Below are 6,255 nucleotides of genomic sequence, written 5' to 3'. Positions count from 1 at the left end.
CTGCACTTCTCTTTTACTTACAGCAGTTATAAACCCTAAAGGGAATTAATTTAATGCTTTTGATTTAGTCAATACTTTGCTAAAACATACCCAGAGAAGCACAATACTCAGCTTTACTTCTCTTTGTTAGTGATAAATCAGGCAGAGTCCAAGCTGTTGGTCCCAGGTTTCTCTGCCCACTGGGCCACAACAGTGACCCCTTTTTATTTCTGATCTGCTCATCTCTTAAAACAAATTCCTGCCTCATTCTTCCTTTACCCCTGGGTTCATCAGCTCGTGCTCTGCCTCTCTGCCAGGCTTGTGTCCAATATTCCCCCATCCCCACGGAGCTCCTAAAACATTGATCCTTCATGGGAGTGTTTCACTGGGGGCTTTCCCTTCCCTCCAGCACTCCAGCTCTGAAGCAATGTGATGTATTGTTGGCATGTGAAATATGGTTGGAACATGAAATATTCCTGGCCTGTGATGCAGTTCTTGCCACAGCTGGTGGCAAACAGGAGCCCAAAGTGCCACTTGTGCTGTTGGCAGCCCAGGATGGGCAGCGGGCTCTGGAACGTTGACTTGGCAGTTTTTAATGGATTCAAGGGAACAGTTTGCTGGAGGATGTTTGCTTTGTTGTGGTTTGCTTTTTGTTGGAGGGGGCAATTTAATTTTCTTTTAATGTAGGTGAATTTGAATGCTGGTGAAAGTTGAAAACTGCAGAAGTCTTAGAATCTGAAATGTGTATTTTTTGAGATGCCACATGAGTCTCTTGCAGTGCTGCATCCATGGGGCTGTTCTGGGGAATTCTTGGGACAGTTTTGCTGTTCAAAAGCCTCGGCCTCTCTTCTGAAAAGCTCAAAAAAGGATCCTGTGAGTGCCAGTTGTATAATTTGGGCTGTTTTTTTTGGTGTGGAGCCTGGGGACTGGACTGAAATGCAGTAAATTCCTTCACATGCTGGCCCAGGTGTGCACGAGTGGAAAGGGGCTGGGAGGTTTTGTGTCCTGAATCACCATCCTGGAGCTGCCTGCAGCTTCAGTCCTTTCCACATTGGTGCCTCTGAATCCCAAAACCTGAGGGAGTTCCCAGAGCCAGCAGAGCTCAGCCCATCGCCAGTGGTCAGAGCTGCAGCTTCATTTGTGCTCCAGCTGCCACACCATGAGATCATCACATGCCACTCAAAACTGGCCAAAAACGCTGAAAGTTCCCTTCAAAACACCATGCTTGTTGGATTAAAGTATTTCTTACTAATGCCCTATTCTTAGCTAAACTGAACAAACAGAGTTGTCTGTGAGTGTCCTGCCTCGCTGTGGGCCCAGACCCCAGTGCAGTTGGGAGATTTTGCTTCAGATTCAGACCCTGCCAAATAGTTTCTTGGTTGCATTTAAAAATAAAAGGTCTGTTTAGACATTACAGTCCACAGAGGGGCTGAAATCAGCGTGTCCTAAGCTGAATACAAATCACAGACAAAAAGGGTTTTGTTGGGAGGGTCACAAATGGAACTGATTACTGCTAGACAGTGTGGATTTCCTTCTGAAGGATGGAGCTGATAGAATTCCTTCCTGACAGCTAGAAATTATAATTGAGTTGGGTTTTTTCTGTGCTTCAAACTTAACCAAGCTTCAAAATGAGTAAGAGGGATGGAATCCAAATCCATCTGCAGCTCTGCCTATAAACCAGGGTTTTAATCTAAATATCCATCCAAGTGCCCAGATCCTGGGGAGGTGCTGCTGCCAATGTTGGAGTTGTGGCTTTGTCAAGCATTGAACTTCATGTGGATTCAAGTATCTCTTACAGGTCAGTGACAGAATTCAATTTACAGACTGACCACAGATCTCATTTGGGAAAGTACTGGTTTCATTATGGCTTTGAGTAAAATGAAATTCTCTTTTGAAAATGTTTCCCTGCCAGCTCTTTGTGCCACATCCAGCAGAACCCAACCTTTGTGTGCTCTCTGTGAGAGGTTTTCTCAAAAGTCAGGGGCTCACTGGTGAAGAACAGCCCCTTCCCCTGGCAGAAGAGTTCAGCTCTGACTGCACTGCTTCTTTGTCCATCCAGTTTTTCCCTTGTTTCCTCTCATTTGCTTCTTTCTTTCTGCTGCCTTCAGAAATTTCCTCAGTGATGGAGGAGGGCAGGGAACAGGGAATGATGAGGATGATGATGCTCTGGGTTTTCAGCCCCTTTGGATCTTTTGGAGATGATGTGCATCTGTCCTGCAGCCAAGACAGGGTAAATTTTCTCCTTCTTCCAGGTCATGTCCTGAATGTGGCAGCAGCTGGAGTCAGGATAGACCTGGAGTTTGTCACTCCTCAGTCTGCAGGAATTTCTCCATGGGAAGGGAGCTCAGGCCTTGGAACTGCCCAGGGAGGTTTGGAATCCCCATCCCTGGAGGTGTCCAGGGAATTCCTGGATGGGACTCAGTGCTCTGGGCTGGGGACAAGGTGGGGATGGGGCACAGCTAGGACTGGATGATCCTGGGGCTCTTTTCCAACCATAACAATTCCATCATTCTGTGAAAGGCTGACTGACTCTAAATTCTGTTGTTAGCCTAAAACAGTAAGATTTGACAGTGTAAATTTTCCTAATAGCCGTGAATATCACATTTTTTGTGCCACAAGTTTCCTCTTATTTTAATTAAAAGCATTTTTTTTTTTTTTAAATTAAAACTAATTCCAAGGAATGCCTCGGTCTCTGTGATAAGTGAGGTTTGCCCTGCCTTGGAAGGGATGGGCGTAGCTTTCTGCAACTTGCCTACAAAGCTAAAGAAATGCAAAGCAGCTTATTGCTCAATTCTGCTGACTTTAGCAACTAGGGAGGACAAATTAAAAAAAGAAATAAAAAGGAGAATATCTAGTCTCAACCTGGGCATTTAATGGGTCCCAAAATGTGCTGAACTCTTTAGTCTAAATGGGCTCTTTAGTGTGGTGTCAAATAAGTTAAAAAGCGAGGGAGCTTTACAAAGCTGCCTTCATTGTTTAAACTTGTTTCGCTCATGTTAAGGCTAATGTACATTTATTCAGACTGACAAAGTGCTGAATTTACACAACAGGGATAGTAATAATTAGGTCACATACTTTTCAAATGGCAGCGGAGTTGGGGGTGGGAATACTTGACTCTTTCATGCTTATGAATGGCAATGATTATTAGCGCTGGCCAGGCCAACCACAATACCTGCAAATGCTCCTCTCACCCCTGCACGGCCGCTGCCACCTCCAGCTCCTCGCAGTCTGCTCCAGCTGCCAGTCACACCTTGGAGCTGCTGAGAACATCCCTGATGGCACTACATGGATTTTCAGTGAGCCCAGAGCTGTCCTGTGAAGCTGGGCTCCTCTTCCCTGCTGCCATCTGACTGGGACCAACAAATTATATTAACAAAATTGAAAACTCGGCCGTTAAAAGTGCATTGTCTGCTCAATTGGATCAAGTTGAGCTCTGATCTATTCCTTTAGATTACCCAGTTTTTCCATATTTCTGGTGTTCCCTTAACCACTCACAGCCCCGTGTCCCGGGGGTGATGAGGTGTCCGTACCTCGCACCTTCCTCAGGTATTTGGTGACTCCTAGGACAGAATCCCCGATTAGTCAGTCCGTGGAGCTCTGACTCAAATCCAGAACAGCAGGATTTGTTTCTCCAAGAACTTTTTTTCCCCTTGTCTTTCCTAATACTCGAGCAAGCGCTGTTTAATTCAGCGCCGCCCAATGCGCTCGCATTTGAATCGCTGTCAGCAGCGGCCGGGCTGGGCTGCTCGGATCTCTTAAACTGCACCATTCACTCCCCCATTGAGATTTAAGCTACTCCGAGCTCATTTGGTTTGCATGTTCCATTCCTTAAGGAATCATTAAACCCTTCCCAGCGCTCCGCTCCCGCTGGATGCAGGGGGAGGCTCCATGGGCACCGCCAGCCGGCGCAAAACCCGCAAAAAAAGCTGAATTTCACTGAATAGGCGAAGTTTCGGTGCCCCACACACCTTTACCCCAGCTCCCTGCGAACGAGCACCCGCAAATGAGAGGGGATTCACCCGGGATTCAGCCGGGATTCAGCCGGGATTCAGCCGGGATTCACCCGGGGATTCAGCCGGGATTCACCCGGGATTCACCCGGGATTCACCCGGGGATTCAGCCGGGATTCAGCCGGGATTCAGCCGGGATTCAGCCGGGATTCAGCCGGGATTCACCCGGGATTCACCCGGGATTCACCCGGGGATTCAGCCGGGATTCAGCCGGGATTCAGCCGGGGTTCACCGGGGGAATGCGGGATCCGCAGCGGGGAGCGGGCTGCTGGAGCATCCCGAAAATGCGGGGAAATGCATCGGTCCCGAAGGGAGGGGCTGGGCGGGGACACGGGGCTGGATTGAGCCTCTTGAAGACTTTTTGGGGTTTATTTTGTTTGAAGGAATTTGGAGCCGAAGGCCCGAGGCCCGGCTGCGCTGCCGGCCGGCGGCCACGGGAGGGCGACAGCGGCTCGGGCACCGCAGAGGGGACAGCGCCACGAGCTGGGGACAGACGGACACGGGGACAGAGGGACAGAGGGACAGACGGACAGGGGGACAGAGGGACAGGGGGACAGAGGGACACGGGACAGACGGACACGGGGACAGAGGGACAGGGGGACACGGGGACAGGGGGACAGAGGGACACAGGGACAGACGGACACGGGGACAGAGGGACACAGGGACAGACGGACACGGGGACAGAGGGACAGACGGACACGGGGACAGAGGGACAGGGGACAGACGGACACGGGGACAGGGGGACAGAGGGACAGGGGGACACGGGACAGACGGGCAGGGAGACAGACTGACACGGGGACAGGGAGACAGACAGGCAGGGGGGGAAGGGGGACAAGGGGACAAACGGACAGAGGGACAGAGACAGGGACAGAGGGACGGGAGGGGACACTGGGGAAGCAGCGAGGGGACAGAGTGAGCCCTTTGTCCCTTTTCAGAGCCAAAGCCCAGCTCGGAGCCTCCCGGAGGAGCCTTTGGTGCCCGAAGCGCCCCGAGCTGGGAATCGCCGCCCTTGGGCAGCCCAGAACAGCCCCGGCTGTCCCGAGGGGACTGGGGCTGCCCTTGCTGTCCCTCCAGGGCTGTCCCCGACACTTTGTCCCGAGCTAAAGCTGCCCTTGCTGCCCCTCCGGGGCTGTCCCCGACACTTTGTCACCCGTGCCACAAGTGGCGATGATGGCCCGGCCAGGAGCCGCTCTGTCTCCTCTGCACGGGGCTCCGCTGGGGTGGCCGCCCTGGAAAATCGGGGATTTCGGGATCAATCCATCGTCTCTGCCCGCCTTTCCTGCTTTCTCGGCTGTTTTATACATAGGATTTTTGTATACACTTAATACGGAGGAATTCACGGTAATTGTGGCTGGGGGAATATTAATATTTAATGGTGATAAAGAGATGGCTGCAAAGAGGGAGAGGCAGCGCCCGACTTTCCCTGGGATGACTCCCAAGTGACAACAGCAGGATTTATTTGACTGCTTCATACACTGATTTTTCAAAGCAAGTTGGTCAGAAAATAAAGAGTTTGTTACACAGAAAATCCCAGTCTTTCAGAGCTTGTTTCCATCCTAAATCAGAATGAAAAGCACAAAGTATCCCCTCAAGAAATGTTCTGTAAGATGTTGATTTGGGGGAGTTGTTCCAGCGATGTTCAAATATTTTCTTAATAGAAACAAGCTAGTCAGAGAATTAGCATTGCATGTATCTTAAATTTGAAATTAAATCAAGTATTTTGCTTTGTCACCCCCTGAAAACAATGCAAATAGTGTTTGGGATTTAAATCCTATTTTCTGGCATCTGTATTAATCTGAAACCTTTTCTCCTTGCAATGTTTAGCGCTCCACATTTGATTTGGAGAGATCCCGGAGTCAAGTTGGAATTTCAGAAACAAAAGAGGGAAAGAAAAACTTGTCTTCTATTTTAGGGTCCTGCAGTACTGGAAATGCAAGGGCTGCAGAGTGAATATTTAACGAGTTCATGAGAATCCAAAAAAGTGTAAGGCAAATGCCACGCAGCAGTCGCCTTGTCTTGTTCAACTAGAGCAGCATTAAGACATTAAAAATAGATTTACAGATTTCATAATGCGATTGCAACATTCACACAGGTTGGGATTTTTAATTTAACTTTGAACTGGATCATGCAGATTGCAGGGAGACCAGAATGGACTTTATTCTAATGGGTGAATTTGCCTTACGCAGGATTAGCATATCAAAGGCAGGGCAGGATTTTGGGAGAAGATGGCACAATGATCTGGCTGGGTTGGCACAGCTGGCACTGG

This window comes from Pseudopodoces humilis, chromosome 19 (genome assembly GCF_049639895.1).
Source record: "Pseudopodoces humilis isolate 2021_Gansu_Grassland_sample_001 chromosome 19, ASM4963989v1, whole genome shotgun sequence".
Lineage (NCBI taxonomy): Eukaryota > Metazoa > Chordata > Aves > Passeriformes > Paridae > Pseudopodoces > Pseudopodoces humilis.
This window is presented reverse-complemented; position numbering follows the sequence as displayed.